Source organism: Gymnodraco acuticeps, unplaced genomic scaffold (assembly GCF_902827175.1).
Source record: "Gymnodraco acuticeps unplaced genomic scaffold, fGymAcu1.1, whole genome shotgun sequence".
NCBI lineage: Eukaryota > Metazoa > Chordata > Actinopteri > Perciformes > Bathydraconidae > Gymnodraco > Gymnodraco acuticeps.
The window spans coordinates 821,143-847,404 of record NW_022992053.1 but is presented as its reverse complement, the minus strand read 5'-3'; positions in this window follow the sequence as shown (position 1 = coordinate 847,404).

Genomic DNA, 26,262 nt, shown 5'->3' with positions numbered 1-26,262 from the left:
CTGATTTTTCTAGATCAGATTGAGTGAGAAGGTTTTCCTTTGAGACAGGAATCTTGGTTTGTGTGTACAAGTCAGGTAAGTTGATCAATTGTCCTCCATCTAGGTTTCCTATTTCCAGTCCTATGATTTCATAGCTTTTCACATTCCTTTTTTGTCCCATTGTGCGGAGTAGAATTTCAGTCTTTCGTCCTTTAGTATTTAGTTGGTTCATTAGGTTTTCAGTACAGAATGTGGCCGAGCTTCCTGGGTCAAGAAAGGAGTGGGTTTGAATAAACCTGCTTCCTCTTGCTGCTTTGACTTGCACCGGAACAATAGCAAGGGCACAATCCTCACCGGCCCCTGTTACCTGATCAGCTGATACTTTTGCACTGTTGATGGACGTTTGCTTTGGTTCTGTTCTTGTTAGGGTTGAGCAGCGCAGGGAGGACCCAAGTGCAGACAGACGATTGTTTAACAGCAAAACAACTTTATTCAAGGCAACAGGATCAACAAAAAAACAGACAGGAACTCTATCTCCCTCTAAGCACAAAAAGGAACCCACAAAACCCCAACAGAAAACCAGAACTTAAATACACACATGGCCAATCAAGACGACAAGACACAGCTGGGGATGGGACGGAAAACACAAAGACACCAGGTGAACAGAATCAGGTAATCACACAGGAGGGAAAACACAGACAGGAAACAAATACAGACATGACAGACAGGTAGTGAACATCCTTCAGAGGCAGAGGAAGTGGTCTCGGGCGGACGGCCCGGGGGCACGGCAGAGGAGGTGGTCTCGGGCGGACCTGGAAAACTTTGCAGCCAATCTTATTTGTTACAGTGTACCGTGTACCAGGTCCTTATTCAGAATTCTTATCAGAATTCTCTGAGTTTTTATCAACTTTGGTTCTTAAAACAGATAAAGTAATTATCGTAGGTGACTTTAATATTCATGTTGACGATGATAAAAAATAGCCTTACTGTTGCATTTAACTCTATATTAGATTCTGTTGGTTTCTGTCAGAGTGTAAATAAACCAACCCACTGTTATAATCACACTCTCGACCTTGTTCTGACTTATGGTATTGAAATTGAGCAACTATTAGTCGAACCGCATAATCCTGCTTTATCCGACCATTTCTTAGTAACTTTTGAAGTACTGTTACTAGACTTCAAAGCATTAGTCAAAAGCTCCTGCAGCAGAAACCTATACCTGTTAGTGCTATAGCCAAATGTAAGGAAGAGATTCCACCAATACTTAACTCGATAGCATGTCTGCATGTAGGGGAGGAAACGCATACAAAATGTACACCACCCCAAATTGATCATGTTGTTGATAGTGCTACAGATGCGCTGCGAATAAAATTAGACTCTGTTGCTCCTTTGAAAAAGAAGAAAATAAAACATAGATTAGCTCCATGGCATAATGCCGAAACCCGCAAAATAAAGCAAAAGTCGAGACAACTTGAAAGGATATGGCGTTCCACTAAACTTGAAGAATCTCGTTTAATTTGGCATATTACTCTCAATGAATATAAGAAAGCACTGCGTAAAGCGAGAGCAGCCTACTACTCTACATTAATAGATGAGAATAAGAATAATGCAACATTTCTTTTCAGCACTGTAGCCAGCCTGACAGCTCGATTGAGCCTTCTATTCCCATACAGATGTAGCACTCTAGAACAGACTCCAGCCAACAGCTTCCTGCCAAAGACCCATCTGATCCCAGCGGCTGGCAATGTTAAGCCCTCCCACTATTTTCCAAGAGGGCGTTGCCAGATTTTCAATTTCAGGATTTAACCATTAGATGGCGCTTCATTCACAAATACAGAAAGACAAGTTTCATGGACTTTCAGTACTTCAGTTGTGTTTTGAAGAGCATTTGAACACATATTTGTTATGGTTTTCACAGGCTACTACAGTATAACGATATCAAATAAAGTATATCTAATCTTGTAATTCAATAATATATAGTCTTTATATATAAAATAATCATAATTATAATGTAAATGTTTACACTTCTTTATTTGTTATGCTCATACTTTTACCTTTACAATAGTTTGCTTTAATATGCAGTATATTTTTAGTAATATTGTTGTTGGTGTTTGCTTCCTCCTGCTCCCTTTCGGACACATACTGTATGATTTATTATTATTATTAATATGAAGATATTATTAAGATATTGATTGAACATTTTTGTTTAGAGTTCTCTGGCTCACATTCCGACCATTATTTAAAACAATAGGCGCTTTCACACCGTCTACAGTTTGATTTGCATAGAGGGAGCTGTGGCTGAATGGCCAGCGATTAGGTGTGGCGCATTTATCATTAGGTGATCAGAGCTAACTGCCTGCCGTCAGATTTCATTTAAAAAACAGGTCTTGACTTTGTTTAAAATCCAAGGGTGTAACTTTGGTTTGAGAAGTGGGGGGTGGGGACACACACACACACACACACACACACACACACACACACACACACACACACACACGAAACACAATTACAAATGTTTCAGATTTAATTCAATTTCCTGCCTTTCTACAAATATATTAGGGACTATGGTGTTAAAAAATCCAAGAAAAATGTGTAGTGTAGGGTTGGGAGGGTTACTTTGTAAATGTAATCAGTTACTGATTACTGAATACAGTAAAACTCCTGTCTCCTGTTCACCAAAACATACCCATCACAGTATGTTTTGGTGAACAGGAGACACAAAAAGCAAAAGCAAACTGAACGTGTTTTTACTGTTTTAATGGCGTATCAAGAGCACAACTGAAACATAACTGAAACGATGTAACTATATAATAAACTCTTTGGGGATGCAGCTTAAGATGTGAGGAGTGAGGGACACGGCTTAGAACGGGCGTGTCGCCTTCTGTCCTGCCAGTGTTGGCAGGACATGAATGAAAATGTCGAACTCGGACTTCATTTTAAGGACATTTCGGCCAGGGGTGTAGAGCTATATTTGTTTAAGCCTATTGTATGATAACTGTGTGATTACTATTTCTTTTCAAATGCATATGCCACCCATTTACACCGTTCTTCCCGTCAAGAATTGGAATTTGAATAGAATTTAGTTTTAGTTTCTAGATCTCAGGGAGAACACTGTCCCGCTTCATTGTAGGATTTCTGCCTTGTCTCCACTTTATAAATAAGTAATTAGATAGACTACCTTACCATTAGGCTACTGCGCTCATAAAGAATGATAAGAATAATGCCGGCGTGATCAGATCACATGACCTGTTCAAGCCGGTGCCACATAAAAACAACAGTCCGGACAAGTACTTGCTTGAAACTATATGCCAGTATTTGTTTCATGCAAAAAGACCAGTAAACACGAAGATACGATGATATAAAGTTAATACAAATATATTTCAAAAGTATGAAAAATGGAAGCACATATATTTTAATATCTTCGCCATATTTGATCATTTTACGTGATTAGTGAGTTTATTTAAGGTAACTACGTAGGTAGAAGCCCTTTTTGATCAACTAACGAATTTAGCAGTTGAACATAAAAGTCAACTGAGTGTGACTTGCAATGACAGTGTTGTTTTTATTTTATGAACCTTTTACATTAAAAATTGTTGTTGAATATATAAATATTATTATGGATAAATAGGCTACTAGGCTATTTATTATAAACGTTAGTCCTTAACATCTATCACTGTGTATCCAGGACATGGTTAAACTGTATACCCCAGCGCGTGCACCAGAGTTCCCGTTAGCCGGTAATTACCGGACTACGACCGGTAAAATATGTTGAAGACCGGCAAATCTAAATCTCTCCGGTCAAAGTGTCCGTTCAAAATAATTTCCGTTTAGCGCAATATTACATCAGTTGCGCAACTTGCGCCATTTATGTGAAAAGAGTATGTGACAGACAAGAATAGTCAATTATAATGTCTAACACGTAATGTGGAGAAAGAGATGTCCTGTATGGGTTGATTGTGCGTTGATCTGTTGGTAATGCCTCGGGGTTCCGGTGGGCATGTAAACAAATGCATAATGCTGCGCTATACTTTGCGGCCTCACCCGGTTGCATAGCGACGCTTATTGTTTAGGTGTCTTTTAATAAGCAGGTAGTCCTATAATTAGCTAGAACTAGCTGGATCTGATCGATATGGACATAAACACGAGTGAAGTCTAATCTGACGGGAGAGAGAGATCAGCTGCTGCAGCTGACGAGTCGACACGCAGCTCTGGATGATCACATGCAGCGGTGAGCGGAACAAAGCACACACCAGGTTAGAATAGCACACGTAGGCCTAGCTATTTTAATGACCTCTCAAACTACCTAAACTAGTTATAGATATGTTTAGTTTTACTGTCGGGTCACTCATTACTGATCCGCGAGCTGCATGATACTGACGGGCTGTCAGGAGAGGGAGAGCGCTCCGTTTATTATTCCCATGTTATTGTAAGTTACTGTTGTAGTGCCGTGAAAAGAGAGTCGGAGGCGGTGTATTAAGAATGGAGTTCCAATCTTTATTATCCATTACTTTCAAAGAGGTTAACACATGCACTGCTCTGCCTGATGAGCTAGCAGGAATGGCAGCTAAAGCTACAGGTGTTCCCCACTTAAGGGTCCGTGTGGCAACACAATAAGCAAGGTGAATTATGTCCAATAACGTGTCACCACACAAGCCCCCCCAGAATTCACACATAAACAAAATCAGCATGGCGGGGAGGAACGACACGCCGACCCCCACGACTCCTGAGCACGGGAGTCGGAAAAGTGACTCCCGCCTGTGCGGCCCCCGGAAGGGGAGGGACCGGAACAACAGGTCTTAAATCCGTGACAGGGGACGAGGCCGGGGGGCGGCCCCGTCGCGGAGGTCGAGCCAGCACCACAGGCTGGTCCAAGTCCAGGTGAGCAGCCTTCACCCGGTCCACCGAGACGTGCTCGGCCTTGCCACCCAGGTCGACCACCAGGTGCTTGTCCCCGTGTTCCAAGACCCGGAAAGGCCCATCATAAGGGGGCTGTAGGGGGCCTCTGTGCGCATCGTGCCGGATGAACACGTGCTCCGCCGAGCGGAGCTCTGCGGGAACCTGGGACACCTGAGTACCGTGCTGAGTAATAGGGATCGGAGCAAAAGCCTCAGCGGCGTCACGCAGGAAAGCCAGCTGGGCCGACGCCGACCAGGGAGCCGATGCATTTGGGAGGAAATCTCAGCGGCTGACCGTAGACCATCTCCGCTGTAGAACACTGCAGATCTTCCTTAGGTGCGGTCCTCAGGCCCAGCATCACCCAGGGCAGCTTGTCGACCCAGTTACCGTCCGTAAGGCCGGCCTTGAGGGCCGCCTTCATGGAGCGATGAAAGCGCTCGCAGAGGCCGTTAGCCTGAGGGTGGTAAGCGGTAGTCCTGTGCAGCTTAACCCCCAAACCGCCTGCCACAGCGTTCCAGAGCTCGGACGTGAACTGAGAGCCCCTGTCTGAGGAAATGTCTGACGGGGTGCCAAAACGACACACCCACGTTGCAATGAAGGCCCGGGCAACGTCTGCGGCTGATGTCGAAACGAGCGGAACCGCCTCCGGCCAACGGGTCGTTCTGTCCACCATGGTGAGGAGGTAGGAAAACCCCTGAGAGGAAGGCAACGGACCAACCAGGTCAATGTTGACGTGATCAAACCTCCTCTCAGGCACCAGGAAACGCTCCAACGGGGCCTTCGTGTAGCGGTGCACCTTAGCGCGTTGACAAGCCACGCACTCCCTGGCCCAAGTCCTCATGTCCCTTTTCAGTCCTTGCCAAACGAACTTCGCCGCTACCAAATGCACCGAAGGTTTAACGCCGGGGTGTGACAGGCCGTGCACAGCCTCGAACACAGGACGCCTCCAGCTGGCAGGGACGACAGGCCGCGCCAGGCCCGTAGAGACGTCACACAGGAGAGTAATGCCCGCGTCGCCGAACACCACGTCCTCCAAGCGCAGCCCCGCGCTCTCCACCTTCAGGGCCTGGACGCCGGGATCTGTGACCTGGTCTGCCGCCATGCGAGTATAGTCCAGGCCCAACTGGACGGCACCGATGACGACCCTGGAGAGGCAATCAGCAACCAGGTTCGACTTGCCAGCCACGTGCTTAATGTCCGTAGTGAACTCCGATATGTAGGACAGCTACACGGCCAAATAAAGTCAGAGGAGCTCCCGGTCAAAGGCGCTGTATTTGCATTCTCTAGGCGTCAGCTGGCGGCTGAAAAAGGCGAGCGGCTGCCAAGCGCCCTCCACCCACTGCTCGTGCACTGCGCCGACCGCGTAGTCTGACGCGTCCGTGGTGATGGAGATGGGAGCCGTAGATGATGGGTGTGCCAGCAAAGCCACCTGAGCCAACGCGGTCTTGACCTCAGCAAAAGCGCCGTCCGCCTCTGCTGTCCAGTCGATCTCCTGGACGGGGGTCTTGCCTTTCAACGCTTCATACAGCGGCCGCATGATGTGTGCGGCCCGGGCGATGAAACGGTGGTAGAAAGTCACCATCCCCAGAAACTCACGGAGCGACCGGGCTGTGAGCGGGCGAGGAAACGCCGCAACAGCCTCCACCTTCGCTGGCAGAGGTGTCGCACCGCCCTTGGTGACGCGGTGCCCCAGGAAATCGATGTCCGACACCCCGAACTGGCACTTTGCAGGATTGATGATTAATCCGTGTTCGTTGAGCCGTGTGAAAAGGGCTCGGAGGTGGGACAGGTGCTCCTGCACTGAAGCGCTGGCGACGAGTATGTCGTCGAGGTAAACAAACACAAACGGCAGGTCCCGCAGCACCGAATCCATCAGGCGCTCGAACGTCTGAGCGGCATTCTTGAGTCCAAAAGGCATCCGCAGGAACTCAAAAAGTCCAAAAGGCGTTATCACTGCTGTCTTGGGAATGTCCAGGGGGTGCATGGGCACCTGGTGGTATCCACGCACCAGGTCCACCTTGGAAAACACCCCCGTACCGGCCAGATGCGCCGAAAAGTCCTGAATATGCGGCACCGGATAGCGGTCAGGCGTAGTGGCGTCGTTGAGTCGGCGGTAATCCCCGCACGGGCGGAACCCGCCGTTCGATTTGGGAACGAGGTGCAGGGGGGAAGCCCAAGGACTGTCGGAGCGGCGGACAATGCCCAGGCGCTCCATGGTTGCGAACTCCGCCCTCGCTACAGCCAGCTTAGAAGGGTTCAACCGCCGGGCCCTGGCGTAGACAGGAGGCCCCCCGGTAGTGACGTGGTGTTCCACGCCATGCTTAGTGGTAAGCGCAGAGAAGGTGGGTAGCGACAGGTCTGGAAACTCGGCAAACAGTCTGAGAAACGTGTCTGCACTGCCAAGTGTGCACACGAGGGAAGAAAACGTTAAGGCATCAACCAAACGCCTATTCTTAATGTCCACTAAGAGTCCATGAGCACACAAAAAAATCCGCTCCGAGGGGGGGAAAAGAAATGTCCGCTGTCACAAAATCCCAGCTGAAACGCTGTCCTCCGATGCACAAACACATAGGCCTCACGCCGTACGTGCGAATGGGACTGCCGTTAGCCGTCGTCAATCGCGGTCCGTGCCCCCCACGGGCGACGTCTTCACTCAACGCTGGAACTACGCTCCGTTGAGCGCCCGTGTCACACAGAAACAAGCTCCCCGAAATGCTGTCGCTGACGAAGAGGAGCCTGCACGTGCCGCCGACGATCAGAGCCACTACTGAGCGCCGGCCCCTCCGTTTCCCGGGGGTTTGTAGCTGCACGGAGCGATGCATCTCTTCGCCCTTGTCCCGAAACGTGCGTGGTAAACGCACTCTCCGGCGTCTCCACGCCGGCTAGCCACAGCCGTGTCCGGCCTCCGCCACGCTTTCTTGACTGCCGGTGGGCCGCTGAGCGTCGCGGCTAACGTCTCTGCCCCGGGCTGTTGCGTAGCCAGGAAAAAACGATCCGCTTCCTCAGCCAAAGCACGGGGCTCCGTGACAGGCGTGTTGGCCAGCGCCGTCTGTACCCGGGGAGGCAAGTGACGCAGGAAAATCTCCGTGAATAAAATCTCCGTGAATAAAATCCGGGGATCTTCCCCCCCTAGCAGATTTAGCATTTTCTCCATTAGCTGGGATGGCTTGCTGTCTCCTAGGCCTTGAATGTCAAGTATCTGGCGGACCCTCTCCTTAGCAGATAAGCTAAATGTCTTAAGGAGAAGGTCCTTAATCGCCTCATATTTGCCATGATGTGGGGGGGCTGCGATGAATCCCACCAACCTGGACGACGTGGAGCTCCCCAGCGCTGCTACCACATGGTAGTATTTTAGGTCCCCGTCACGGACCTGTCGGCAGGCGAAATGTGCCTCCACGTGTGCGAACCATGCCTCCGCGGCGTGCTCCCAGAATTCCGGCAGCTTTATGAAAACATCGCGCTCAGCCATGTTCGTTAATTTTCCGGAAACTTTCTCGGAAATGTCAGGGTCACCAGTGTAGTGCCGTGAAAAGAGAGTCGGAGGCGGTGTATTAAGAATGGAGTTCCAATCTTTATTATCCATTACTTTCAGAGAGGTTAACACATGCACTGCTCTGCCTGATGAGCTAGCAGGAATGGCAGCTAAAGCTACAGGTGTTCCCCACTAAAGGGTCCGTGTGGCAACACAATAAGCAAGGTGAATTATGTCCAATAACGTGTCACCACACAGTACACTTTTGAATAATGTAGTTAATCTACTATAATTAGTTTGTTTAATATCGAATCATATCAATTTGTTTTAAAGCACAATAAATAACAAAGAAGACCTTTGACCGGCACTTTTCTCATTTTGTCCGGAAGATTTAAACTTTAACGGACATGTTGACCGGCGAAAAAATATTCTAACGGGAACTCTGGCGTGCACTACGCTCTGCATCAGCCAAACGACTCGCTGCACCCTCGCTGTGAGGGGGACGCAAGTTCCCATCAGCAAAAACACGTGGGTTTGCTATCCTGGCTCCTAAATGGTGGAATGAGCTCCCCATTGACATCAGGACAGCAGAAAGCTTACACACCTTCCGGCGCAGACTGAAAACTCATCTCTTTCGACTCCACTTCAAGCGATATAATTACTAACAAAGAACTGCTAACAGAGCACTCATATACTAATAAAGGACTGGCTTATCTATAGCCAGTTGAGTAGCACTTGAAATGTTTGGCTCTATGAAACCTGATGTACTTTATGATTCTGTTTTCTTCAAGGTTGTGTCTTCCTGGTCGAATGTACTTATTGTAAGTCGCGTTGGATAAAAGCGTCAGCTAAATGCAATGTAATGTAATGTAATGTGTATATCCAACCCAGTCTCATAAAAAAACGTGTAATAACTACATTGGTCCACAACGTAGGACGTAGTATTTCTACAAAAACGCCTCTGAAATTGTAAGATCCCTCCGTTTTTTTTCACCATTCACTCCAATGGCTGGCGTCTATGTCACGTGATCTTCACATTTCTCCCTGCAGAAAAAAAAAACATGGCCGAACTTCGTTTTATTCTCGGTGTAAAATGCCTATTTTGAAGTTAGTTTGGCCATTAAAATGCGTTTTGATGTCATTTGATGCGAGAAATATGAGTTGTTATTTCAGATTATGTGTGCAGTTGATGCACATGATCTTTAGTTTGATAGTTATTACGAAGATTATTTCAGAAAATTGTGTCGATACAACATTTTCATTGTTACCAAGGTGGTTGCTAGGGACGCTGCGATCGATATTATTTCTGTTATGTTGTGTAACAGTTTAATGGTGTAATCTTTATTGCTACCCCCTTCCCCGTCAATGTATAGTGTTGGTCCTCAGCGCAAACGTATTAGTTAACAAAATCCGCATCTAAAATTGTGGCATAGATACGTTATTTTCCCCTGTGCAATTCCGTCAGTCTCACATCTCACATCACATGGTTATAAACAAATACCGGAAACAGACTGAAAACACTTTATTCCGAGTATATGCTTGCTTTTCTCTTTGAAAGTCATCGCATAACGGCATTGTAATACACGGTTCGGCTGCATTAAATATTACATATCTGCCGTAGTTCTCTATTTATAGAGCCCTGATGAGAAGACTTCTGGACAAACATGAAGAACTGCCGCCAACACTGAAAACGTGACATGGATCATAAATATATCAGCCATTAAACAACATCTTACATTTCTTTTCACACAATACGTCTCCTTGCAGTATCAACACTAATTCGGCTGACTTTTATATTTGATCCAATTGGTAGATAGGCTGTATTTACACCATAAAGGTGCACAGCTGATAGAAAGGGACACCTAGTGGTTAAAGCATGTTATTGAATTTCATTATTTTTATTATTAGATATTAATAGGATCCCTATAAAGTATATTCATTACTCGTTATTCTCTACTAATAGTTAATTAAAGACTGTATATAATGACTATTTTGCACATCCCTTTCAAGAGTTCAAGATTTTCTAAGGTTTATTGACATATTATACACAAACGGTGTAGTTATGCAATGAATGAAACACTTTGTGTATACCTGCAGCAATGTTAATAATGTTGAAGCACTTATTTTAACTGATATTATACATATGTATTATACTCTTATATAAGATGTATGTAGATAGTATAAGAAATGTGCAGAATACGACAATTTAATGGTGGAGGTACACACATATTGATAGATGTCTTGTAATGCACTGTTGAGGAACCTGCGACCAAAGTTTTTCATCTCCGACCTTGTCAGGTATTGAACAATCAATAAATAAAGAACACAGAATTATTAAATATAAAACACAGAATTTGTGTGATTATACTAAATGATTTACAAATATACACCACTGCATATTTACAACTGTTACACATGCCGATGTAACGCAAATGTTTCCAACTTGGGATCAATATCGATGGCTACTGCCATATTTGCAAAATGTGCCTCTGAACCTTGACAAGTGCATGTTTCAGGCTTATCAATTAACAACAGGAGGGGTCACAGACATAAGACCAGCTGTTAAATAAAGCTCTTCTGACCTTAGCTGGCATGTGGGTAATGCTACCCATTATGGGCACAAGCAATTTTCACCCATTTATTAATTATATGTTTTACATTTGAGTGTTCCTATCCCCTAAACCCCCAGGGATGTACACAGTTTAATACTGGCAACTTCTTATTATGGGAAATACGAAAACATATTTTAAAACTACAACTCCCAGTAGAGACGTGCCATAGAACATGTTGCGAACATGGTTGCGAAACACAATAGCCAGCATGTGTAGTTCTGGGGACGGGGTGGGGGAGGGGGGGACGGGGTGGACCCGTTCAAATCCAGTTTTGGACAGTCTGCCGTGGTTCCATCCCATTTCAAGTGCTGTTCGACGCTCGGCACACTCTCCAATCACAGAGCTTGAAGACTATCATGGGGTTTGTCAAGCGAAGCGGAGAGAATACTTACTTCCTGGTGTAATATTCTGTAAAGCAAATGAGCTGCTCCGACCCTCGGTCCTGACGGACTCCAACTTGTGTTTATTAATCAAACAAATAAATAAAGACAAGGATAATTATGTATTATTGTTGAGTAAATGGAGAATTGCACAGGGGAAAATAACGTATCTATGCCACAATTTTAGATGCAGATTTTGTTAAACTAATACGTTTGCGCTGTGGACCAACACTATACATTGACGGGGAAGGGGATAGCAATAAAGATAACACCATTAAACAGTTACACAACATAACAGAAATAATATCGATAGCAGCATCCCTAGCAACTACCTTGGTGACAATGAAAACGTTGTATAGACGCAATTTCCTGAAGTAATCTTCGTAATAACTAGCAAACTAAAGATCATGTGCATCAACTGTACACATAATCTGAAATAACAACTCATATTTCTCGCATCAAATGACATCAAAACGCATTGTAATGGCCAAACTAACTTTAAAATAGGCATTTTACACCGAGAATAAAACGAAGTTCGGCCATGTTTTTTTTTTCTGCAGGGAGAAATTTGAAGATCACGTGACATAGACTACCATTGGAGTGAATGGTGAAAAAAAACGTAGGGATCTTACAATTTCAGAGGCATTTTTGTAGAAATACTACGTCCTACGTTGTAGACCAACGTAGTTATTACACGTTTTTTTGTGAGACTGGGTTGGTATATCACCATTCTTTACTTACATGTTTGATACGTTTCTATGAAATAAGAAATTAATAAAACTAAAATGTAATTATCATATCATATATTATAATGTATTGTATTATTATTAAGTAATATCATACATTAACCCAATTATAGCAGATGCCACATTGAATGGATGAACACATTTCCATCCATCCATCCATCTTCTCCCGCTTATCCGTGGTCGGGTCGCGGGGGTAGCAGTTCCAGCAGAGAGCCCCAAACTTTCTTTTCCCTGAACACATTTATGCATCAATAATTACAACGGAGTATTTCTAAATACAAGTTGTAAAAATACTTATATGTATTTAATACTAATAACATAATGATTAATTTTACTTTCAGATGATAATACTTTTCAGGGTTAGGTCCGGTCTGACAGCGCTTTGCTCTCTGCTGCAGAGGAAGAGAAGATCACTGCTCTAAACAAAGTCAAAAATCGTACATCCAAACTGAATACATATAATTAATTATTATTAATACGTTAAGTCTTGTTCATTGTTTTTCATTTTTATTAAATGTTTGATATATCCGGCACAGACCCTTTCATACCGGCAATGCGCGATAGAAACAACAGGAACTGCGATAGCATAAATATGCGAACACAAACCAGACTGCTGGAGAAGAGAGATCACAGGGGGGGTTGGGACACACACATTCCGATGGCCAATTCGTTTTAAACAAAAAGTTCGCAACATACATAGGCATAGGTGGGGCTGGTGAACGGTATAGTCAATTTTTGTAAACACTGTGAAATGTTGACTTTATTTGATCATTTCAGTTCAAAACTAACGTTCATATTTCTCTTTTTGAGAAGAGAAATATGAATATGTTAGTGGCTGACCCAGCCCCATGGTCTGTCACAGTAGTGCGGGAAAGAGAAGTGCACTGTTTTGCCTGGCTGGACCTGTATTTTACAGGAAAGGAGTGAGCAGAGGGCGGAGTTGTCGATTCTTGTTCTGTTTTCTGTGAACAATCCTCACCCTCTCAGACTTTCAGATGCGCGCACTACTAAAGAGACGCGCTACCATGGAAACCAAACAATGGTGTGGGGGGGGGGGGGAGAGAGCTGTGCCTGATGGGCCGCTGAGAGCTGCGAGCTGCCGTTTCATTCAGACTGTTTAAAAAACGGTAACAACGGACTATTTTTCTTAGCGGATGCATGTCAATTTAAATCAATACATACAACTATTTTTTAAATCAATAAAAACATTTTCTAAATCCATAAAAGCATTTCAATTAATATTGGGAGTCATGTCGTTACTTTGTTGAGAATGTGGCCATGTAATAAGCGGGATAATTTGCAGCGACTTGGTCATTATGGGGAAAATAACCAACCCGGTATCACGGCAAGACGTGAACATGTGACGATTTACCATGCTGGGAGACGTGAACATGTCACGGTTTCGTCCCCTTCAAACATGACAGCTACACGGTATTGTTAACCCATGTTAACCAGTGGAGAAATAACCGGAAATACCAAGCAAATGCTACCCCGACGTAATGATTTATTTTGTAATAGTCACACTCGATTACAGTGATTTTCTTGTTTTCCCAGCTGGTCGACACCTCTTTTAGCATAAACAAAGGCTACATTAATGTATTAAATCGATGTTAATCCATGCGTGTGGATGTGGAATTAACGGACGTGACGTTGTGCGATTGAGTTGCCAAGCAACAGCTTCGGTTCATGTTAATTTACAAACTATTCAACTACAACCGTAGTTATATTTAAAAACATGTTAGAAGGCCTCACGAAATACTTTAATGCACATTAAAATGTAAATGTGAAGGAATGTGTGTATAACAAAATACATCGGTCATTAAACGAAACCGGAAACAGACGTAGGCAAGATCCTCAGCTCGATGATTGGATGGTTATCCGCAATGCATGCTGGGATTTGGTGTTTATGTGATGTGAAATCTGAAAAGTTTTTTCAAAATACAATAATACTTTATTCCGAGTGTGTTTGCTTTTCTCTTTGAAAGTCATCACATAACGGCTTTGTAATACACGGTTCGGCTGCATTAAATATGACATATCTGCCGTAGTTCTCTATTTATAGAGCCCTGCTGAGAAGACTTCTAGACAAACAGGAGAACTGCCGCCAAAACTGAAGATGTGACGTGGATCATAAATATATAAGCAATTATACAACATCTTACATTTATTTTCACACAATACGTCTCCTTGCAGTATCAACACTAATTCGGCTGACTTTTATATTTGATCCAATTGGTAGATAGGCTGTATTTAAACCATAACCGTGCAGAGCTGATAGAAAGGGACACCTGGTGGTCAAAGCACGTTATTGAATTGTATTATTTTATTATTAGATATTAATAGGATCTCTATAAAGTATATTCATTACTCGTTATTCTCTACTAATAGTTCCTTAAAGACTGTATATAATGACTAGTTTGAACATCCCTTTCAAGATTTCAAGATGTTATAAGCTAAGGTTTATTGACATATCATATTATACACAACTACTGTGTAGTTATGCAATGAATGAAAAACTTGGGTCGCAGGTTCCTCAACAGTACATTACAAGACATCTATCAATATGTGTGTATACCTCCACCATTAAACTGTCATTCTGCACATTTCTTATACTATCTACATCATGGGTCGGCAACAGGCGGCCCGCGGGCCATTGTTGGCCCGCCAGCAATAATATTTGGCCCGTAATTTTGAGAATCAAAAATAAAATATTATTTAGATTTTTTATTTATTTTTTTTTTTTACAACATAGGACCGACAGTCGCACATGAGGGTTTCCGTTAGCCGCCGATCGATCGGCCGCCGGTCATTATCGGCCGATATTCACTCTTAATAGTTTGATCGGTGCTCTCTATAAAGGCCGATCAGGAGAGCTGGATCTGATCGATATGGACATAAACGCGAGTGAAGTGTAACCGGACCCGAGAGAGAGATCAGATCAGCTGCTGAGTCTGATGGAGACACGCAGCTCTGCATAATCACCTGAAGCCCCGCCCACTGTTTAGCGAGCTGCATGAGAAACTGACGGGCTGTCAGGAGAGAGAGAGAGGGAGGGAGAGGGGAAAAGAGAGCATCCGTTTCTCCCGTGTGATTATTCAAAGTTAATGTAAACTTTTGAATAATGTACTTCATCTACTACAAGTAGTTTGTTTGAATGTAATAATTATGTTGTTTGTTGTTTGTGGAATCATTTATTGAAAAATGAATCTGAATTTTTTGATCTGTAACGATTATAAACTGAAGCAATATAAAAATGACTCCCATTAACTGAGTTTTAAACATCAGCATATCCGGTCCTAGTCCGGTGATTACCTGCTAACGGAAACTCTGCTACACAATTCTTATTATTATTATTGAAACATGACCGGTAAGTTTCAGATTTGTCCGGTAAAATAAATTCTGTCCCGATATATCCGCTTACATTCATAATATCAGCGGAGGGAGGGGAAGCTGCGCTGTGGAAGAGCAGAGTGGCGAGGGAGAGCTGTCATCTTCCTTTTACAAGCTTCAAACATGTATTTATCGTGTGATTTTGGAAATAAAAATGTCATATTCTGAAAGCCAAGACTTTGTTTATTTAAAATCAAACAAAACACCCGAACCCCGAAAAACTATTTTTTTACGCAAATCCACGTTTATTTTGAAATGAGCCGTTGCGACTTTCGACTGATTTCGATAGAGCGGGTCACATATGGCAAATGTGTGGTTGGGGGGAACCAGGTCAATTCAAGTACTTATTTAACTATTAAATACATTGAGTTTGAGTAAAATACTTGGTTACTGATTAATTTAGGTTATAATATATGAAATTGCAAAGCAAAACATGCTGTAATTGATTTATTTTGTCCTTTGGTATTTTTTAAAGGTTTTCAACCTGAAAGAATCCTAATGTGTCCTTGAAAAGTTGAAATAAAGAAAAGGAACAAGGATTCCAGTTGCCCCTCAAGCCTCTCAAATATGGACAAACACTCAAATAAATGCCAAAAACCCAGAGAACTTGACAATACTTATCAGAATAAAAGTATGTTAAATAACACTGCTACCTAGTTAATAACTCTACTTTACTCAGTGGAGGCTCGTCCATTGAGGAAAGGGAGGACCATCCTCCTTACAATTTCAGAGAAAAATTAACTTTGAAGAGAACAATAAATACACCTCAATTTAAAAGATAAGTCTGTTAAAATACAGATAATAGCCCTGGCTTTGGGACTGAAATGGGGTGTTGAGATCTTCATATGAAGTGAATACTTAAAACGAAAGTTAATTAAGATCATGGTATGAAGTGAATACTTAAAAACGAAAGTTAATTGAGATCATGGTATGAAGTGAATACTTAAAAATGAAAGTTAATTCTAAATCATACATGATCAATCATATTCTTGTATAAACCCATAATGAGAATGCTTCTTGACGGTTTTTGAATATGTATCTATGCTTACAATTTTTTCTGTTGCTATTTGAGAACTTTGCGTTTTGAAAAGAGGGTGTTGTGAGTTTTCATAGTATGTTTAATACTTAAAAACAAAAGTTAGTTATAATCAAATATAATCAATTATATTCTTGTATAACCCACAATGAAAATGCTTCATATTTTAGGTTTTCTATAGTTACAGTATAAACAAAACAAAATGGTTTGTTTAGGTTGAGTTTTCTTCCTCTCCTCTGGCAGCAGTCCACAGGGAGGGGGGGGCTTCACACTAAGGAGACACATTAAGAGGCCAAAGAGAGTTCATGTCCTTTTCACCCTAACAGAAGAGGAGGAGTTTGTTTTTTTGGGTTTAGGATCCAGTTTTTTTAGCATAAAGAGACTGGTTTTTTGAGAGAGCGCGAGAGAGAGGGGGGTTGACCCCTGGTAGACTCTCTCCCGGTAGGCTGTGTGCTTCAGAGCTGGGTTAATAGCTCTCGGTAAGGTCCTGTCAGACGGGGTAAATATCTCTCGATTTTCTTGGTTGTTGGCTGAGTGGAATGATTTGATGAGAGATGTGTTGGTGAATATTATAACCCGCGACCTGTAAGGACCTTCCTTCGAACTCTTGGCGGATGGGAATGTGTTTTTGACAGGTTAATCCGCCGTCTGTGTCGGAAGATGTGTTTGTGAATATTATAACCGCGACCTGTAAGGACCTTCCTTCGAACTCTTGGCGGATGGGAATGTGTTTTTGACAGGTTAATCCGCCGTCTGTGTCGGAAAAACGGTATTAAACTGATGTGAATTAATTGGTGAATGGAAAGTTGAATGCGCTTTTTATTGTCACCGGTCTTTTTACGAGGAAATACCTCTAAATTCTATCGGGAGAATTTTAAAATGTCACAACTGAAATGGGCAGTTGAAATTAAAACATTTTGGTAATAAATGTAAGACTGTGAATTAAAGTTTCATTTGAACATGATCACAGCACGGTTTTTTTTTGTTAGTATGATTATAATGTTGTGAGAGAGAAGGTAAAAACCCTGTATTAGTTTGGACCTATTTTTCTTCAAATAAACTGAATCCCACCTGTTGGATTGGGATCCTTTAAAAGACACCTGTGCCCTCCTCTCCTGCTTCCAAGGTAAGATTGCACCCTGCCACACACACTTAGGTAGGAGCACAGTCCATTTACTGATATCAAAATCCTTCGGGATCGCTTAAACAGATTAAAAAAGAGTTGTCTGAATTGAAACAGCAGTTAATTGAACCTGGTTCTTCGGGGGGTTAGGAAGAGGTGAGATCTTGCTGACGTTGGTGGATCTGAGCCAAGCAGCAAACTTACATAGACTCAATAACTTCGGAAAGGTCAATTAGGAGGTCAGAGTAATTTACCGGAATAAATTATCAGGACCTCTCATACTCTAAACATGGCGCCCAACGTGGGGCTCTGTGAAAAATAATACTTTTACAGAGTCAAAATACAAGAACCAAAACGACCTAGTGAAAAAAGTCGAGGAATACAAATCAGCGAAATACAGGCTGAAAGTCTTGTTAAAATACCTACCCCAAATCCTAGAATATATATAATTAAACCTGAAAGTGTAGTAATTTAAGTTAATACTATTGCACCGGACTGAGGGTTATATTATATCGGATATAGCTGTCTGATTAAAGAAGCTAAAGAAGGTTCATTTTCCCCTAGTGAAATTGAGAAGCCTGTGGTCCCTTTAACACAGGTTTAGGTGGCTAAAGTGAAGTCAGCCGTAGGAGCACTGCTCAGTACTTGTCCAATTACTTTGAAACTTATAGGTAGGACTTGACCAAGAGCTGCGGTTTGAACTTTTGCGTTAAAACATAACGTGGGGAAGAGTTAATGGGAGATTTAATAAAGATAAACATAGGTCTAAAGGTACCTATGCTGTTTAAAAAATTCGAAGCTCGGTAAATACAACTCTTAGCTGAGGTACCCGCATGTACTAACTGAATCCAGAAAGAGAACTTAGAACCAAGTGACGGTATAGTCGGACTGTACACCCGGCGAGAGTAAAGCCTAGGAACTTGCATGTGTATAAAAGAGTGAACTTGAAGCCTTTAATACATTTTTGTGTTGTTTTTTAAAACAAACAAACAAAGATAAATGGCGGACGAGGTTAGAACGCAGTTTTTAATGACTCGGAGCCAACCACACAGGGAGGGATACACAGAAGCAAAATCCGGAGCTTCTGCCCGCCCTGGTCAGCTTAGCCCAGACCCACGGGCGTACCGCGACCAAAATACTTTCCTGTCAGACTACCGTTTGACAGAGAGCAACAAGCAGGTGGTATAATGTTTGAGACCCTATCTCCACCATACAGGGATAAAAGCTAAAAAAATGCCATTTAGGAGTATCCCATCTACTACTCCTAGAAAAAAAAAAACACATTGTTAGACATGATATTCAGGGAAAAGGAATGTTGGAAATAAATAATGTCAAATATTGAAAATCCTAAAACTGGATCAACAAACCATGTTAATAAACCCTGCTAATAGGAAGCTAAAACATGCAGGAGAAATAGCAGTAGCTCTGGCAAAGAGAATAGGTCCTAGCATGCAAGCACAGTGTGATAATATGATAAGGACTATTAAACTGTCAGAAGGCGATGTGGTGATCAGATGACCCACAAATACCGGTTGTTTTGAATGTACTTTTAAGAAAAAACCTATGTGGGAACTATCAGCAGATATCAAGTCCCAAAAATATCTTCAAAACTAATATGAGAAAGTTTTTGCGAAGCTAAAGCTCAAATACTTTACCAAAATCAACTAAAGTATTTACTTTTGACCCCTTTTTGGGAATGGGATTTTCCGTTACACAACGGAAAACTCAATTCAAGCCTTAAAGAACGCTTTAAAGACAAGTCAATGAGAGTTAAATGTGGTGCTATTTTGCTCATGAATGGAGCTTGCACTTTTGGAAAAAAGGTCTCCTCTTTTCTCTGCTCCCGAGGTGCTGCAGAAACACGCAGCACACAGGGTCAAAGACAGGCGTGACCTCTGGAGGGGAAGAAAATTTGAGCAGACCACGAAAGACCATTAAAAGTTTTATGGCCTCAGCACAGAGGAAGATCTGGAGATTTTAAGGAACTCTCCCAAAGCATCCCCCACCCCAGCACAAGGGAAATAGTGTTCCTCTCACCAATGAATAAATCAACTCTTAACCAAGTCGGATCTAAAATAGACATAGCTCCAGTTGTTAAGAAAAGAGGGAGATTCAAAAAATTATCTTAACACCAGAACAATAATATCAAATATCAAAAACCAAAATAGTATGTTGAGACCAATTCTCAGAAACTAACAATGTGAGATAAGAAGAAAGCTTGAGAAGTTCATCTAGCCACGAATGATTTTGGAGGAGGTGTGGAGATAAGGAACCAGGGTGATAGAAAATCTGTGTTATTCATGTCTATGACTTGATCAGGAACAGAGGAAGAATTATCACCTGAAGAGAAGCATCTTGCACTTGCATTAAAAATCTATCCAGCCCTGAGGGAAATGTCTCAAGGTACCTAGATGTGCATATACACTCTTTATTTTTCAATATCTGAAGCTACTAAACAAACTGTTCAGGGAGCAGAAACAATGATGAGTAGATGGAGAAAATAGAAGATGATGATGTCTGGTCCAGATGTGGGGTGCAGAGGACCACAGGAAGTAAGCCAAAAAGGGAAACATTGAAACCCTTACAGAAAACCGCTACTCCACAGATAACACTGTTTACAGATGGGAGTATGCGAAAAGGTGACCAAGCAGCCACTTGGGCCTTTATAATGAATACTAATTCAGGTGAAGTACTTTGCAAGCAAAAGGGTGCAATACCAGGTACAGCCTGCTGAGGAAAAGGCCATTTGTTGAGGGACTTCCTTTTGCTAAAAAAGGAAAAATAGCACACATCCGTATTGTTACTGATAGTGATTATTGTTAAAAAGCGGGTAAAGAAGAGCTTAATAATTGGAAACAAAGGCAGTTCAAAAATGTGAAAGGTGAAACGCTGACACATGCCCATCTATTGAGGGTCTTATTGCAGAGTTAAAGGCAGGCATGTAGAATGGAATCATGTCCGTAGCCATACAGATAAGATCAAATTGACTATCAGGGTAATAGAGAAGTTTTACCTTGCTTAAAGCACGGGACGAGTTAACCACCTGACTGCCATATTCCCTAGAATATGGAAAAAGGGTGGAAGCATTCACGTACCACCTGAAGAAGCTCCTTAGGTTGTGCGTGAATTACACAGCAGTTTAGGCCATGTGGGCCTATTTCAGATGAGGAAATATTGTCTCCACAATAAAATCCTCTTACCAAAACTGCGATTGCACTTACAACACACATGGTCAACATGTCTTCAATGTGTAGAGGTGGATGGGTTTAAGAAAGTTCATCCTGAGCATCTTAAAATAATAGAGGAAGAACCACTAACCATTTTTAGTGCTGACATAAGCAGGTCCTTTTCTGACCCGCACTCCCAGTGGGAATAAGTATTTCCTTGTGACCTTTGATAAATGGAGGGAGTCATAAACATGTTTATCCTCTGACCAGAGCAACTGGAACACAGTGTCTGCTAAAATGGCGGAACATATAAGTATTTTTCCTAAAAAAACTGAGAAAATAGGAATGGATAATGTCACTCACTTTAAAAATGAGAAAGTTTTTGTCACCCTTGCAGGATAAAGGGAATCACACCTATCTGGTCTTTACCGTATAAGTATCAGGCATTAGAGCAAAGAGTGGAGTATAAAATTTAAAAAAAACTGTAAAACAAATTGGGACATTCCAATCAATTTGACAAGGCTGAATATATTCCTATAAGTATGGAAAAGCTACCTAGGGCAAAGGTCAGGTCATATCTAACTATCACACCTTTTCCGTTTAAATTCAGAAATCGTGTATGGGTGACCAGAAAGGGGCGAAGTCCAGAGAAGGGTTAGCTTAAAACTAAATCAGAAGGTTTGGATACAGTGAAGTCAATTTTCTGGGAAAGTAGTTTCACTCCAGAAGAGAGGACCGGTTCACCCGAGCCAACTGAGTTTAGAATCCAGATAGGAATATGACTGCGGCCTACCCATCCACTATTGATGCTATCAGTCTCACATCACATGACATGTTTTGCACACACACGTGGCAGTTAATGTGTTTTCTTCCACAGGAGAGGATGGCTTTTTGTGGGATCGTCCCGCAATAAGTTAGAATTTGTCTGGGTAAAATTCTGTGCCAAGGGATATTTTATAGAGCAAAAGAGGAAATGGAAAATAACCTTTATATTATTTTTCTCATTGTTTTTTAACTTTACACTAATAGTTTTCTTTTCAGTTATTTTTAATTGATATACGCTTACACCCTAAAAAGAGTATTCATTTAAATATGATCTTTTGAGCACATCTCTCCTTCTTTTTTGCTGGTTCTCACACAGCATGAAGGTGTAGGGCTGTCAGGTCGTTAAACTGATAAGAGTAAATTATGGCCCAGTGCTTTCTGCCATTAGAGGCCAACTGAGTAAGAGGAGAAACAATCACCTTGCTGTGTATAGAAATTACAGAGCAATATGGAATACACGACCCTCTTGAGAAAACCCTTGGGGAAGTTTTTATTTTAACTGAAACAACTTTTTATGGATCAGAGAAATGATTTAAACTTGATTTTAGCTATATTGTTGAGATTAATACCTCAGCAATCTACCAAGAGGATTTGAACCTGCCTAGCGGGGAAACTTCAGTCACAGTGCCTCAAGTGAAGCCAAGTAGGCTACTGGACCCAGGAAACCTGTGCAGAAGGACCGGAAGGGGCAAGCGGTGAAAAGGAGGATACTCGTAAGAGAAAAAAAGTGATCTGATTCAAAGGTCTCCCCGGGTGCCCAAGCCAAAAATATGTCCTTGCTGTCAATAGACATTCCAGAGGAACATGGAGTACCAGACCCCTTGGAAGGATTCCTGGGGGAAATTGTTTCAATTGAAACAATTATTAATGGATCAGCGGCTGAGTCACCTATGACCCCGCCAGAGGAGGAGGACGATTCTTCCAGCTCTGTGGGACAGGCTGCATCTCTACCCGCTGAGCCACTCAGATCGCAGTGGATTTCCCAGGAAAGGATGACGACTACCTGATAACTGCATGGTCGGATATCAGACGCCAGGTAGCAGCAGCCCTACCTACCTCCTGCCACTGGTCCACTTCACCATCTCCAACCCGGTGACTTCGTGCTGGTCAAGGACTTCCGGAGAAAGAGCTGGAAATCCAACCGTTGGCAAGGTCCCTACCAGGTGCTCCTCATCACCCAGACAGCGGTCAAGGTCACCGAGGGAGCCACGTGGGTCCACGCCAGCCACTGCAAGGTCGTAGTCACAGGCCAGGAGAGACGGTAGAAACAGACGACAACAAGTGATGTGTCCTAGTCACCAACGAAAGACGACAACAAGTACCACCAGCACCACACTGGCACCACATACACCTAATCTCACACTGCACACACAGGATGTCATGAGCGAGTGCCAGCTAAGCTGTTTCATATGCCTCTGGTTCCTCGTTTGTGCTATCATTGTGTGGGGACTCATTGACCTTGTCACAAAGTCATGAGCGATTATTGACGAGGTCTAAAAAATCCGTCGACCGAGTTATCTGGTTTTTCGTTTGGAGATGTCGTCCAGCGAAAAACTGCAACCCCTCCATGGTCAGGGTCAAGGATATACATCAGATAGCAACATGGATTTAGGAGTCTACAACAGATGGGCCCCTCGCCCAAGGACATTCCTGTACGGTACTATGTTTTCGGTGTTTTTTCACACCAGGTTCATCAAAAGGTCGTCCTGATTACACATACTGAAGAACTTTTCATGATATTGATGCTTGGAGTTTTACGGATGTAATATGTATGTTTTTACGATTTTATCTGTTGATATTTGATAACTTTGCGTTTGAAAAGAGGGTGTTGAGATCTTCATATGAAGTGAATACTTAAAACGAAAGTTAATTGAGATCATGGTATGAAGTGAATACTTAAAAACGAAAGTTAATTGAGATCATGGTATGAAGTGAATACTTAAAAACGACAGTTAATTATAAATCATACATGATCAATCATATTCTTGTATAAACCCATAATGAGAATGCTTCTTGACGGTTTTTGAATATGTATCTATGCTTACAATTTTTTCTGTTGCTATTTGAGAACTTTGCGTTTTGAAAAGAGGGTGTTGTGAGTTTTCATAGTATGTTTAATACTTAAAAACGAAAGTTAGTTATAATCAAATATAATCAATTATATTCTTGTATAACCCACTATGAAAATGCTTCATATTTTAGGTTTTCTATAGTTACAGTATAAACAAAACAAAATGGTTTGTTTAGGTTGAGTTTTCTTCCTCTCCTCTGGCAGCAGTCCACAGGGAGGGGGGGGGCTTCACACTAAGGAGACACATTAAGAGGCCAAAGAGAGTTCATGTCCTTTTCACCCTAACAGAAGAGGAGGAGTTTGTTTTTTTGGGTTTAGGATCCAGTTTTTTTAGCATAAAGAGACTGGTTTTTTGAGAGAGCGCGAGAGAGAGGGGGATTGACCCCTGGTAGACTCTCTCCCGGTAGGCTGTGTGCTTCAGAGCTGGGTTAATAGCTCTCGGTAAGGTCCTGTCAGACGGGGTAAATATCTCTCGATTTTCTTGGTTGTTGGCTGAGTGGAATGATTTGATGAGAGATGTGTTGGTGAATATTATAACCCGCGACCTGTAAGGACCTTCCTTCGAACTCTTGGCGGATGGGAATGTGTTTTTGACAGGTTAATCCGCCGTCTGTGTCGGAAGATGTGTTTGTGAATATTATAACCGCGACCTGTAAGGACCTTCCTTCGAACTCTTGGCGGATGGGAATGTGTTTTTGACAGGTTAATCCGCCGTCTGTGTCGGAAAAACGGTATGAAACTGATGTGAATTAATTGGTGAATGGAAAGTTGAATGCGCTTTTTATTGTCACCGGTCTTTTTACGAGGAAATACCTCTAAATTCTATCGGGAGAATTTTAAAATGTCACAACTGAAATGGGCAGTTGAAATTAAAACATTTTGGTAATAAATGTAAGACTGTGAATTAAAGTTTCATTTGAACATGATCACAGCACGGTTTTTTTTTGTTAGTATGATTATAATGTTGTGAGAGAGAAGGTAAAAACCCTGTATTAGTTTGGACCTATTTTTCTTCAAATAAACTGAATCCCACCTGTTGGATTGGGATCCTTTAAAAGACACCTGTGCCCTCCTCTCCTGCGTCAAAGGTAAGATTGCACCCTGCCACACACACTTAGGTAGGAGCACAGTCCATTTACTGATATCAAAATCCTTCGGGATCGCTTAAACAGATTAAAAAAGAGTTGTCTGAATTGAAACAGCAGTTAATTGAACCTGGTTCTTCGGGGGGTTAGGAAGAGGTGAGATCTTGCTGACGTTGGTGGATCTGAGCCAAGCAGCAAACTTACATAGACTCAATAACTTCGGAAAGGTCAATTAGGAGGTCAGAGTAATTTACCGGAAAAAATTATCAGGACCTCTCATACTCTAAACAGGGGCTAGAGAGGACGAGCCTCCCTTTGGGCGGGTCATCAGCGATATCAGAGTTTTTTCTGAACCGGGGAACAGGGGCGCTGCGCCCTCTTACCAAAATCAATTCCTTGAATTAGGCTTTGATTATGTTCTGGCCCGCCATCTTGCGGCCCAGCAAAAAATTGGCCCACGGCCAAACTTACTTGCCTACCCCTGATCTACATGCATCTTATAAGAGTATAATACATATGAATAATATCAGTTTAATAATAAACAAATAATAAACAAATAAGTGCTTAAACATAGTTAACATTGCAGGAAAGCAATATATTAGACGTTAAGTACTTTCTCAGGCTTAATATTTATCTGTAGATACAAATGTCACTGTGTGTGCTGTGTGCTCTGCATGTGTGACCATTAAAGAATCAGAATACCTTTATTAGTTCCACAGAGGGGAAATGTGCAGCGTTACAGCAGGAAAGAGCCACAGACAGCTTAGTGTTGCATATCTTACATGCGTTAAAAAAGTACTAAGTTAGAATAAAATAAACAATATGCTAAAAAATGTACTAAGTTATAATATAATAAACAATATGCTAAAAAAAAGATAAAAAGTTACATAATTTTCAAAAATACAGATCAAAAACAAAACGGCATATATATTGATTTAGTGGCCAGGTATAAATTACACAGTTATTAATGACATATATATATATTGCACATATAGCACATATTGCACAAAGTTGGTTTGTATTTAGCAGCAAGGGGTGTTATAGTCTGTGTTGTGGTGTGTGTAGGAGGGTCTACTAGGGGCAGTGCTGGTTGTAAAGTCTGACCGCTGCAGGAAGGAAGGACCTGCGGTTTTCAAGAGGGTTTCATCCCTCCATATTCTTCTTAAAGCTTTTTTCTTATTCAAAATAAGACCTTAACCTAAAGTACTCTTTAATGTTTAAATTAAGCCTTATTAGTTTGTCTGTTTTGCACATCCTCCTATTAATATCTAATAATAAAATAATACAATTCAATAACGTGCTTTGACCACCAGGTGTCCCTTTCTATCAGCTCTGCACGGTTATGGTGTAAATACAGCCTATCTACCAATTGGATCAAATATAAAAGTCAGCCGAATTAGTGTTGATACTGCAAGGAGACGTATTGTGTGAAAAATAAATGTAAGATGCTGTTTAATTGCTTATATATTTATGATCCACG